Consider the following 13,870-nt stretch of genomic DNA (forward strand, 5'->3'; position numbering starts at 1 on the left):
AGTCTCTGGGTATTCTGATCTAGTGGATGGGCACCTTGACTCTGGATGAGAGAGGATCACTTATGGCTGGATGGTTAACCCTTGCCTAGGGTAACCTAGCATGCCAAGTGAAGCTTGCATAGGACCGGGTGCAGATTGTACCATCTTCCAAGGACAGCTGAGTAATTTAATTGTGGTGGTTTTGTGCAAGCTTGCCTGTTCACAGTTTCCTGAGATGAGAGATCTGGGAAACATGAAAGGATCAGATTTTTCTTGGAATGAGTGGTCAGGCAGGTCAGAGGGGAGCAGCCAGCTGTCTGCTGAGCAGACAGGGTTTTATTTTCACAGGTGGTATAACCTGTAAATGATTACACAGAGGGTTTCATCCTTGAGCCTGTCTCAGAGTAGGAAAAGGAGTGAATAAGGTTTGTTCAGCTTCTGGGGAAGGATTTCAGGCTCCAGCTTCAGATCTGTTCCAGGACAGACCATACCCTGCTCTAGTTTCTTTATTCTGATGGGATCAGCCTCACCAACCTGTTAGTGAGTGGGAGGGGGAGGTCCCTTATAACTGAATCCAAAACTCAAATTTAATTTTAAAAGCCTTTGCTGCTAATCTGTGACCTGTCAAAAGGGGATTTGCTTTGCTTCCTGGTTTGATTATATCTACCTTTCTGGAAATGAATGTCTTTATTTTTAGCATCTTCACTATTATCTCAGGGGCCACCCCCTCCCCGAGGATTTCCTCTTCCAGTTCTTATTCTTGGAGGTGGGAGGAATAAAACATCAGTCCCCAAAACTGGCAAGCGTAAGCAGGGCCCACTCAGTCAATTTCTCCAGCCGCAGAGCCAAGTGGGGACACCAAAATCCCAAGGCATATAACTGCTCAGGCAGGACATGATATGTGAGGCAGTGGGAAAGGATGCTTGGTGATTAGTACCAAAGAGTTGGTCCTCAGAATTCCCAGGTTTTCCTTGCTGGGTGACCTTGGGGAGGAAGTTGCCTTTGTCTCCTGCTTGGGAAACCTAAGTGTGAATGATGAATGTGGGGAAATCTGGTTCAAATAAGGAGCTGCAGATCGGCCCATGGGTGATATTTAAAATTTTGAACTTTGGCACTAACTGATCAGACTGGACCATGGCTGGGGTCCTGGGGTGGGGGATCTCAGGGGTTCCTGCTGTGCTGAGTGTTAGCTCTTTAATTGCTGGATTACAGGGAAGTTTAGGGGGCTGGGGCAATATAACCAGCCAATGCAATATAACCATCCAGTGTAGGAGTGAATATATATATATATATATAAAACCAGAGTTGATTTGCAGTGTTGCATTAGTTTCAAGGGTACAGCAAAGTGATTCAGTTACACATACATATGATAACCACTGGTTCAGCCATGCAGGGCAGGCCAACCCCCCTGAGGTAGCTGGGACTGGGTTGTCCACCCATGGGTGCTTTTTGAACATCTACTTGCTGCCTCCCATCCTTACTTCCTTGGGGGTGGTTAAGATCCAAGAGGCTGCCGTCCCTCCCCCCTCATCACATTTGAATTGGTGCATTGTGGTGCACCAGCATAAGGGAAACAGAAGCTTCTGGAAAGAGCTTTGGAGTTGGATCAGGAGACCTGGGTCTCAGCCCCAGCTCTGCCTCCCCTTTCTGGGCCTCAGTTTCCCCATCTGTGCTATGAAGTAGCTGGTCTAGGTGACCCCAAGGCCGCTTCCATCTCTGAGGCTCTATAACTGTGTGATGAGTATTGACTATGTATATTTGTGCATGTGCACACTCATGCTTCTAGGAAGGGTTAGCCCTGTGTTTGGGAATTTATCAGATGTGTTGAGCAGGTTTTGCCTGGGTGAGTCAGATGGAGACTGGCTCTTGTGAGAACTTCCCTAGGTTCCTAGAATCCTGTGCTCAGCTGGAGAGGGGTCTTATTTGTTTGTGGCTTCAGTTACATAGACATCCAGATCTGGCAGCACTTGAAAGCCCTCTAGAGACTTATCCCAGAAAGACACCAAGGATCCCTTTGAGAACCTCCACTCTGGAAAGAGGCCTATACCCTATAGACCACCTGAGGACCTCGAGTTCAGAATCTCTGATCTAGTCTTCAGGGGGTCTGGAAGGGCAGGCAGCTTGCCCAAGACCACACAGTGAGTCATGCACAGCAAGATACAAGGACGAGGCATCCTGCCTTCATTCCTGGCTCCAGCAGCCGCCACTCCCCTGCCCCAACCGGGGTGCAGGGGGAGGACCTTCAGCAGCTTCTTCCCAATTTTCTGTCCTGTGAGGTGATCAGGAAGCATAGCTGTGGGGACAAATGCGGACGTTTCCTTCCTCAGTGGTGGGAGGGAGGCAGTGGCCAGAGATTCTGCAGTTTGAAACGGTGGCCTGGGAGGTCAGTCTCCCCGGCTTGCTGTGCCTTTTGTTTTCTTGCTACCTGTACACATCCTGGCTGCCTATCTAAGGCTGTGGGTCTGGTCAGAGTGGCTGCTCTGGGGGTCTATTTGTAGGCTGAGTTATTTACTCTTTATTTAACCCTCTCTATCTGTCTCTCTGTGGGTCATAGAGAATCTGACACTTTCTAATAAAAACCACCATGACATATGGGCTTATCTTCTGCTCTTTATCCCCTTCAAGTTGGGAGCTGGTCATGAATGCAGACAAATCAGGAGTTGATGTAAAGGCGATGAGAAGCAAACAGCATGGTTTATTTCTGTTAAGCACTGTGGCTGTAACCTGGGATAAAAATAAATCCGGGACCCAGTAGTGGTGGGCTGGAGTGATGAGCTTAAATTATTCAGCTGCCACCCAGGATGGAGATCCTTGATGTGCTAGGAGAGTGAAGGAGGTACCACAAAAATAGCCACCTCTCCTTCCTGTTCCCCACCCCTGTTTCTTTAACCAGCCTTTTTAGCCTCTAGGGGCTGCAGTGTGAGATGCTGGGAGCAACCAGACCTGAGTTTGAATCCTGGCTCCAGTGCTTGGTTGCTGTGCGACTTCAGGCGGACCCTAAACCTCTCTGAGCCTCATTTTCCTCAGATGCAGTAAGGGAGCACAGTGTGGGTAAAGAGCATAGGCTCTGGAAATAGATTTCCTGAGCTTAAATCCTGGTTCTAGCACTTCCTAGTTATGTCATGTCACCTCTCTGGGCTTCAGTTTCTCCATCTTTAAAGTGAGGATAATAAAGGAACTGTGAGCATTTTGAGTTAATGTTTGCAAACCGCTTCTCACTGAGCCTGGCAAGGAGTAAGTGTCCAATAAAGGTGAGTGATGGGGATGCTGTTGGTGATGGTAGCAGTGAAGTCACCCCTGACCTGAATAAGACTGAGTTAGGATAGAGAAAGGGGACTCCTCTGTGCCAGGCAAACAACTCTGGGACCCAGGAGAGAGAGGACATGGTGTGGAGATAGGGGACTTCCAGTTCCACTTACTTATTAGTACGTGGTCTTTGTGCAGTTGCCGGGGGGTGGGGGTGGCAGACCTCAGTTTATCCACCCATGAAATGGGCATAATGACCACCTTTCTTGAAGTCTTTGCGGCCCCAAGGAAACAGGGCAGTCGTGAGTGTGGTGGGCAGGCCCTGGAGGAGGGCATTTGGGGGAGAAGCCCTCCTGACTACTCTGTCCTTTGTTCCTTGGAAGCCTTAGGAGGCTTTTGCTGAATCATCTCTACTCACCAGCTTGGAGCCCAGGGGTGTTTCCTAGGAGACTTGAGCTTTCCCTTCCTTCCTGCGTTGGTGCTTCCCCTGCCACGGTGGGTGTCCCTACATACAGCTCCCAAGATGCTACAGGGCAAGGTCCTTAGGGCCAAAGCTGTGCCCCCTTCCTTTTTAGAGTCACCGTTAGCACTGCAGGTGCTCAGCAATGACTTGCATGAGTGAATGAATGAATGAAACCTTGATTGACTAGTGAACTGGTCAGTTTGGAGAGATGCCTTTAGCCTATGGTCCAGCCAGTGACCTGCATACAGTAGGTCCCTAGTTAGCATTGGTTCATTATGGTGAGTCATTGGTGAAGCGTTTAAAAGGGGTTAGCTTTCATCTCAGATCTGCTACAGGCAAAGAACTGGCCTTTCTCTCTTATCAAAGAGTTAGCTGACATTTATCCATATGTCATACATTTATTGAGTACTTATAGTATGCCTGGCACCATGGTGGGCATTGGCAAAAAAAATAATAGTGACAAAGACAATCCCTTTGGGACTTAGATAAAGTAAGTGACTGCCTACAAAATGTGATCTTTTCAGGGAGGGGACGGGTTTTAGTACAAAGAGGGCTTCCTTCATCACCCTAAAACACTCAGCTCACTGATATGTGAAAATCCATCATTAAAGTTTCATTCTTTGTCTTTAGGCTTTGCTCTTGGATGAAGAGCAGATGCTTTTGGGGTGGAATAATGCATCCTGCCTTATTAGTCACTTACACTTTAGTGAGGAGGAGTTGTAAAATCCTTTCTGAAAAGTGAGGGGAGCTTTTTGAAAAGCTTTTTGCGAGTGAGAAACAGCATTTGCACAAAGTAAGCTTGCGGCTTTACCTGGGAGGGCAAATGGCAGAGAAAGACCAACGTTGCTGGGTTCACATTCTGCTCTAAAAAGCTCTCAGTGCTCAAGAGACTGATTCACCTGAACTGGGTGGTTCATCTGACTTGGTGGTTCTCAGAGTACGGTCCTCGCCACCTCCCATCCCCACCCGCAGCGGTATCAGTATCATCTGATAACTTGTTTGGAAAGGCAGATTCTCAGGTCAGATTCTGGACCCGTCCCGTTAGAAACCCTGAGTGCAGGGCCTTGTGCTCTGTGTTTTCCTAAACCGCCAATGCTACCGATTAAAGAGTTATTTGAAATGCAAAACACTTTCACAGCTGTTAGTTATAACAGTTCTAGGTGTGTTGTGAGCTTCAGACTTTTTGCCATGGTCCCCCACCCTCCACATGCCCCAAGGGTCTGAGAACTGGGTCTGTTGCCTCCCCAGGACACATCATTAACTTTCTGCTACTGGCTCCCTCTACTTCCCATGGGAGCACAAGCTGGACCTAGCATTCCCTGCTAACCTGAGTGCTCTAGAAGGCTGCTTCTTTCTCAGGCAGGATGCAAGGACTCGGGTTATAGGACGGTTTGTTGTCAAGGTGGTAAGGATCACCCCTGCAGCCTGGCCAGGGAACAGACTTGGTTTCTCTTAGTCCAGCACAACTTCCCATGTGGGCCAGGGAAAAGCGGGGGGCCAGTGTGCAGTGCTGAGGCACCAGACTGCGCATGCAAGGTCACTGTGGTTTCTTCGAAGTAATTGTCCTGCTGTCATTACTTTTAAAGACATAATGTGTACTAGTGTGATTGGGAAAAAAAAAAAAAGACATAATGCACACTTAAATCTCATTGTAATGGAGCTGTGTCAGACTCTGTAAGCTTAGGAATGCAGCTAGTGAGCAAGATAACCGGCCTCAGGAAGCTGGGGGCTTTGCCCACCCCTCTGCAATCAATCAACAAGAGGAAATTCATCTGACAGTGTCATAATGATGTTTGCTTTGTGAAAGATTTATTTGGAGAGCGGGAGAAAAAAAAAAATCTCTCCGCATCTCTTAATATAATCTTCTAAGTTCATTCAGCTGCCTTTTTCTTCTTTCTTCCTCTCTTTCTTTCTTTCTTCCTTTCCTCTTGAATGCATCTACACCATGATAAGCAGCAGCTTGTGAATGGAAGCAGCTTTCAGTAGAGAACAGATTAGGCAAGCAAGTTTGGTGCCAGCCATTGATGGGGAGGTGGTGTCTGGGGCTCCTGAGAAGAGAGATGATTTCTCAAAGTTTGTCGGGAGGCCCTCTATGCGAGATGCTGCCAGAAGGCATCTGTGTGGTCCACTCTTCCCCCCAGCCCAGCCGGCCCCTGTCCCATCCCCTCTACCTGTCAGTTTTTTCTGTCACTGTAGCACTGTGTCTCCAAGTCTCTGTCTCTTCTCTCTCCCCTTCTCACACCCCTACCGCATCCCCTTCTCCATCCTTCCCACCCTTTAAAAATTCCCTTTCTTTCTTCTCATAGTTCATCTTTCCTCCCCTTCTTTCTCCCTCATCTGATCTCTGCTCTCTCCCTCTGGCTGGCATTTTCTCCCAATCTCTTTCCATCTTCCTCTCCTAAATTCTGCCCTTCCCCATCCCATCTTTAGTCTCACCCAGGTAGATATATCAAAGTGACTTGGGAAGGGAATGCATTTACAAGTCCCGAGACCTCAAGTTGGGTCTCTGAGTAGGGTGAACCAACTCCCAGTTAGACTGGGACGGAGGGGATTCTTGGCAGGCAGGACCTCCTGTGTTAAACCTGGGAGAAACTCAAGCAAATCAGGACCAGTTGGTCATCTTACTGCCAAGGTCAAGTGCTTGGGACTTTGTGGAGCTTTCAAAAGGCCAGAGATGTAACTTCCTGGGCAAGTTGCCTGTCCTCCTGCTCTGGAGAGGAGCAGTGTGGTTTCTGAAGCCCTCCCCAGCCTCAGTGGGTTCAGCACGGCTCTGCGTGGCTCTGAAGACTACCCAGGCGTACAAAGGCCAGTGGTCAGTCAAGGGCATGGGGCTGACTCCTTCCTCCTTTCTGACTTCCTTCCTCCAACAAGACTCACCACCCAGCCAGTTAGCTCTGCACTCCTTAGTCACAAGAGGGATCTGGCGAGAGACTGCAGGTGGTCCCTATGACAGAGATTCCCAAACTTGAGCCTGGGTCAAAATTCCTTGGAGGGCTGTTAACACAGAGTTTCTGATTCAGTGGGATAGGATGGAGCCCAAGAATTTGCATGTCTAACACATCATTCCCAGGGGACATGGATGCTGCTCCTCCAGGAATTCCACTTTGAGATCCACTGCTTTCTGCAAACTCATTTCCTTTCATTTATTTATTCCCTCACTTATTCCTTCATTCATTCATTCTCAGATATTTATTGTATCCTACCATGTGCCAGGCACTCGGGACTCAGCAGTGAATGAGACAGAGTTCCCTGCCTTTCTAGAGCTTACAGTCTAGTGAGGAACAAAAGAAACACAGAAACAAGATGGTTTTAGACTGTCAAGTGCTATGAAGGAAACAGCATGACATGACAAATAGTGATAAATGGTGTGCAGGGAGAGAGATAACTTAGTAATTAAAATTTAGTTATATGCTGTCCACCTGAAATTATCACGTAGTTAATCAGCTATACTCCCATACAAAATAAAAAGTTTTAAAAATGAGTTACAAAAAGGATGGCCAGGGGAGATGGTAATGGTTGGATTGAGAGCTAAGTCTCTAGAAGGAGCCAAAAGGATCCAGGCTGGGGGAATGACAGTTGCAAAGGCAGAGACAACTATGTTGTCTTGATGAGACAGCAAGCAGGCCAGTGCAGTGGGATGGGGGGAAAGCGAGGGGGCCGAGGTGGGAGGGGCCTGGGGGCTGCAGGACCTGCCAGGGTAGGCATGGAGTCTGGATTTCATTTCACTGGGGGGTGGGGGGAGGGTTTGAATCAGAAGAGTGACATGACCTAGTTTAAAATTTTGGTAATGATCGCTTTGCTTTCTGAGTGGAGAGCAGACTGCAGGAGGCAGGGGTGGGAGTCAGGAGAGGAGTGCTGGGAGCAGTGATGCAGCCCGGGGGACCAGGGTGTGCAAAGAAGATGGTGGTCAGATTCGGGGTGGCTTCTGCAGTAGCTTGGCCACCTCTTACTGATGGATTAGGGGTGGAGGCCCATTCTTGGCAGTGGTTCAGCGGTTGTGATTGCGGGCACCGAAAGTGGGGCCCATGGGTTAAGACGCCAAGACCAACAGGGTGTGCAGAGGAAAGGGCCTTTCAGGGGGGTCTGCAAATGCCTTTCCCAGGCCGGCTAACGTGTACCGTCCCCACCCCCAGAGGAAAAGGCAGCAGCTGCAGTTTTTCTTTCTCCCATGAGCCGTGGCTGGATTAACCTGTCAGTGTTAAGGAGGCATCGACGGAACTTGGCGAAGCCGAAGAAGCCACTGGAAGCGGCCGCTGCTGCCGTGTCAGGCTGGGGCGTGGGGCCGAGTCTCTCTCCCAAAGGTCTGGAGATCGGGGTGGGCGCTTGCGGGAAAGGTTGTCGGACAGGATGGCGGACCACTTCTGGCATCTGCAGCTTCCCCTCTGATCGTTAGAGAGCTACCTGTGGCTCACCTGAGCCGGGAACCTAGGCCAGAGGGCCTCGTCGGCACTGAGCATGCGCTGAAGGAAGAGCGCTGGAGGACCTTCATACCCCCTCCGCCCCCCTTCCCCCCCGGCGGGGTGAAAAGCCACGTGCAGACCAATGACCTGCCTCGTTTGCCTTTCAGAAAGGCATCTGCTGCTGTTTCTTTCGGTTTGCTTTCTCTCTCTCTTTTTTTTAAACTTTGGAAGGGTTGATCTAGCCAGGGCCGCCCTCCGTGTTATCTGTGTGTTTTTAAAAGACGGGCCTGGGCGCGTGAACAGCGCATAAGCCACTTTGGGGAGAAATGCCCGGGCAAAATAAATAGTGCTTATATGTTGGTTACCAAGTGGGGGCTTTACTTCTGATTATAGTGGGAGGAGAGCTGTCCTCATTCACAGCCTCTCAGTTTTCCACGGAGAACTCATCTGCTTTACAGATTAGCATGGAATTTTCTTTCTGATACAAGGTGCGGAGAGTGAATTTATTCTTTCTCATATCCTAGTACACGACCATGACCATCATCTATCCTTGCAGGCTTCTTTCTCAGTTTTTATTTATTCTTTATTATTTTTTAAATTTATTTAATTAATTTTTAAAATTAATTAATTAATTAATTATTTATTCTCTTTTATTCCTCCACCCCACACCCCTCCCCTAATAGGCAACCCTTCTATTCTGTTCAGTGATCATCTCTTGTGTTGTTTATGCACCTGCAAAACGTGTGTTTTTTCCTTAAATTTTTATTTTGTATTGGAATATAGCCGATTAACAATGCTGTGATAGTTTCAGGTGGACAGCGAAGGGAGTCAGCCATACATATACATGTATCCTTTCTACCCCAAACTCCCCTCCCATCCAAGCTGCCACATAACATTGAGCAGAGTTCCCTGTGCTATACAGTAGGTCCTTGTTGGCTATCCATTTTAAACATAGCAGTGTGTACATGACCTTCCCAAACTCCCTAACTGTCCTTTCCACCAGCAACCATAAGTTCACAAAACATGTATTTTTAATTTACATAAATGGTATGATGCTATAGATCTCATTGTTTCTCACCTTTCCGCCCCCCCCCCCACCCAGCACTGTTTTTGAAGAGATTGTGAGCTGTGCATGTAATCCTTTGCTTCTAATTGTTGCTGTATTCCAAAGTGTAAATCCCTTATATTTTATGCATTTTCTTATATTATGTTAGTTTCTCTCCAGTTACCCAGATCATTTCTGGAAATTTTCCTGTACTGGGCAGCTGGGATTCTTTCAAGACATAGAGACTCATTTTTAATAGAACTTTAATGTCGTTTGGGGCTTCCTTGGTGGCTCAGATGGTAAAGAATCCACCTGCAATACAGGAGACCCGGGTTCAATCCCTAGGTCAGGAAGATCCCCTGGAGAAGGGAATGACTACCCACTCCAGTATTCTTGTCTGGAGAATCGCCTGGTGGACTATAGTCCATACGGTCGCAGAGAGTTGGACATGGCTGAAGCGACTTAGCATGTAGCAGTGTCATTTGAGAGGTGCAGATTGATGCTTTGCTGTTTGCTTTGGATGGTTTGCTCAGCAAACACTGAGGAGCAGCTTCTAATATCAGACCCCATAGGTATGTCGAGGAAAGCAGAGGTCAAGTTGATGGGGTCTGGAGCCAGGGACATCTGGGTTTAAATTCTATCTCAGATACTCATTGACTGTGTGACCTTTGGCAAAGTGAGTTTGTCTCTCTGAGTATCAGTTTCTTCTTTAAAATGGGGATAATCTTAATATTCTTATTTTATAAGATTGCTTGAGAGTGAAATGAGATTATGCATGATGTGGTTTGTGTAAGGAAACTTTGTCTTAAATGATAGTTAGGGGTGGGATGTGGATAAATAGGTGTTAATGGCCCCTCCATGTTCTGCTGAATTTACCGTGTGGAGGGGTGTATGTGTGTGTGTTGGGGAGCAGTTTCCTGGCTAAGGTTGAGGCAGTCCTTTCCCTCAACAACCTGTTGAGTAGTCATTTCCCCAACTACACAGAGAGACCCAGATCCTGTCCCAGACTCAACCACACAAGCTTCTCTGTGTACCCCCCAGAGCCTTGGTTTCCTTCTCTAACACTAACATGGCCTCTGGAAAAACACTGGGGGCAGCAGAAAGGATCTCATTGGCCCTGAATATGCTCGGAGGGTAAAATGCTTTAGAGGCTAGTAGTGGGCCTCCTCAAGTGGCCGTAGAGGCTCCCCAGAGCCACTCCAAGGCCCTGGGATTGAGCAGCTTTCAGCTCTGGAAAATCCTCCCTCAGGTTGTCATGGCAGCAGATCTGGAATGGGAGCCTTTATCCCGATGGGGCTGCACGGGGGCATTTCTGATTGACACAGACTATAACGGTGGCCTCAGGGCTCTACTACAGGGTGGTCTCTGATGCCCTGAGGGGCTCCCCACCTGCTCTTCATCCTCTTGCTAGAAAGGTCTCTGAGATAAAGTCTATCCAGTTGGGTTCAAGTCCCAGCTATGCAACACGGTAATTATATCCTGGAGCTGTAGTTTTGTACAGGAAGCAAATGAGTTGGGGGATAGACAGAGCAGTCCCAAGGACTAGCCCTGTGCTTTTCATTCATGTGAGTGATTGCCTTTAACCCTCAGAAATCCTTGGGAAAGAGGCAGTAGTATTATGCCCATTTTGCATACAGAATTCTGAGGCAACAGAAAGCTGGAGAGGTCTCAGTCCCCTCCCCGCCCCCCGCCCCCCCTGCCCCCCCGCCCCTAGTTCATTTAGTAAAGGGTGGATTCAACAACTCAAATCCAGATCTTTGGGATATTGCAGTCAAGTTTCCATAGCAAAGAAATAAACTTCCCAGGGCCTCATTCTTCTGCTCTGTAAAATAGGATAATAGTCAGTTACCACTTACCTTAATATTCAGAATTGTTGCAAAGATCGAGCAATTTAGAAATACTTTTTAACAATGTAAAGCTCCACAGAAATGGATTGTCTAGTCTTCAGCTCCTTCTGGTTTGTAGCCAAAGCAACAATATCACTCTTGTAAAGGACTGGATCTCACTGACCAGTAGGATGCTGTATTCTCAGTGGTTAAAGCACAGCCACTCCCTCTAGACTTCTTTGGAATTCAGCTGTGCTTCTTGCTGGACTGTGACCTTGGGCAAGTTGTTTGGCCTCTCTGGCCTCAGTTTACTCACCTATAAGATGGGAATAATAATAATATCTCCCTTGTAGAGTTGCTATGAAGATTACATGAGTTAATATACGTATGAAACACTCAGAACAGTGCCCAGTACCTGGTCAACTATAGAAATGCTAGCTGTTTATTATTGCATAGGACATTTAAAAAATTACTTTTAGAGTCAATGGTGTTTCACAATAACCTTCTGAAGGGGAGAGTTGGGATTTGCTCCTTCCATTTACAGATGAAAGAACTAAACCTCATAGAGGTAAACCTTTTACCTAAGATCACAAGGTAAGTTGGGAACCAGAAAAAGGTTCAGTCTTTAGGGATGACAATGGCTAAGCCACAGAACTCCTAAAGCACAGCAGGTCCACCAGGCCAGTGACAAGGCATCAAGCCAACAAAATGTGACAATATGCTGGAGAAAGCAAGCAGTTAAAACTGTGTCCTCAGCATCCTTCCTGGTGGGCCCCAGCAGCTGTGGCTGTGAGCACATCCAGGTGGGTGGCTCCAAGTCATAAAACACAGCAGGTGGCTGACTCCCATAGGGCGCCAGGAGCCCCAGGCTAAACACGCAGGGTTCTGTAGGCTACTTCTCATGCTTTGGGGTAAGGTGGGTATCTCCCCCCTCCCAGCTTCTGACTCCCCTACACGGGCCATCAGCAAACCTCTGGGCTCTTTGTTATTCACTCCACCAGTTGGTTGGCTCAAGGATGGGTGGGGGGGCGGGGTTTGCAAGGACCAGGCATTTGTAAATAACCTGACTTGCCTGTGGGACAGCCCTGCTGGGCTGCCGGGGCTTAGCAATGAGAGCTAAGACTCCTTGGGTATTCAAATCTCCATTTCATCCCTTTTAACTGTGCAGACCTGGCTATTTACCAAAGCTCCCTGTACCTCAAGATTTTTTCCGACTATAAAATGGGAATGCTGTTAACCGCAACATGGATTTTACCAGGTTCTCACAAGGTCAAATGGGTTCATATGGGCAGAGAGGCCAGGACCCTATCATCACCATTGTTGTTATTTGTTAGTAGCTGATACAAACTTGTTCTCAGATCTTTGGATCTATTCATAGTTCAGGAAGGCTCTAGGAGATCACTTGTACTAGTGGTTTCCAAACATGGATCTGGCCTGTAATGAAGTTCCCACTAGCCTTGGTGAAAGGAGGAAATTAGGCCTTTACAGACAGGCAAAACATTACCAACTAAATTTTCCTAGAACGACTTTTCATTTAGTCTAATATTGTCTTTTCTGCTCATTTAATGTTAAAATATGTTCTTTAAAAATGACACATTGGCAATAGTTGATGGTAGCTTCTTTAAAAAAAATTTTTTTTGTGCCCTTCCTTGGAAAATAACAACAACAATAAAAGTGGGCAACTCTAGGGAGTGCCCCGCTAAAATTTGGAAGAGAATTGTACTCATTTGAGAAATCCAAATGTCTGGGAGCTTATTTTGCCCAATCATTAACTTCAGGGGTTATTTAATGTTAGTGTATGCAAGAATCTCCTGGGGTATTTTTTAATTCTCAAGGCCCATCCCTAGGAATTCTGGCTCAGAAGGTTCGGGTTGTACCCTGGAATCTGCAAGGTAAAGGGTTTCCTGACTGATACGGTTGCAGCTGATCCATGGGTCATTCTGGGAGGAACAATGCTCTTTCCCATGGGTGAATTCTCTTCATCACTCCCAGGGCAGTGGGCTTGAATGCCTCTAGGATAGTTGGCTCAGCACCTACAAAGTCATTCTGTGCATTGCTGAACAGGTTCGATCAGCGTGGTTGTCCTTCTTGATGTTAACTTAGATCTGCTTGCTGTCACTCCTGATCATTTTACCTTCCAGAACCAAACTGAAGAAATGAAAATCCTAAGACAGAACAGGATCTTTAAGTGCACATTAGGAGGAAATTGTATGAGGCTATAAATCTAAGTTCATTTTTTCAGGGGGATAATTCAAAAATGAATGTCTGGTATGCTCTGCATTGAATTTAGAGGTCCTCTCAACCAACATACAATCATTTATTCATTCAACATACAGTTACCACTATTCAGTTGATAGATACTTATTGACTACTTACTACCATGTAGGTCAGATATCCCCAAATAATAAAGTGGACCTTCAATTTCCACATTTTCCCTGTAAAATCAATCCCTCCTGACTTGCACAAAATGGGTAGCCAGACTTTAAAAAATAACCTATTAGGAGCTGAAAGAAAGAAAACAAAACCTATTAAGGGAGATAGATGAAATGGTCAAATGTCCATTTATAGTGTTTGATTCATCAACTATATTATACAAAAATACTTCTTATATAAAATAATCAAGTAATCCATAAAAACTATGCTTTCTGCCACTGACATATATTTTAAAAACAATCAACAAACCAGAAAAGTAAGGGCAATTTTATAATTTAAAAAAAAAGGTCATCTGCTACAAATATCTTTTGTTAAAGAATGGGAAAAGGAAGAGATACCACTTGGAGCATAATGGTTGAAAAGTTTAGAAAGAATTTCTTAACTATTTTGTTATTCAAAACAAGTAAAGAGAGAGAGAGAGAGAGAGATAATGACAGTGTAAAAAACTTTAACGACCTGGATAGAAGGTAGGTTTCTA

The 13,870-nt window shown here is 46.5% G+C and overlaps 1 protein-coding gene across 5 annotated transcripts in view; it reads left to right on the plus strand.

Moving 5' to 3' along the window:
- Window positions 1–13,870, plus strand: part of RPH3A (rabphilin 3A) — a 265,132-nt gene that overhangs the window by 171,088 nt on the left and 80,174 nt on the right. The window lies entirely within an intron of this gene.

This window comes from Cervus canadensis, chromosome 1 (genome assembly GCF_019320065.1).
Source record: "Cervus canadensis isolate Bull #8, Minnesota chromosome 1, ASM1932006v1, whole genome shotgun sequence".
Taxonomy (NCBI): Eukaryota; Metazoa; Chordata; class Mammalia; order Artiodactyla; family Cervidae; genus Cervus; species Cervus canadensis.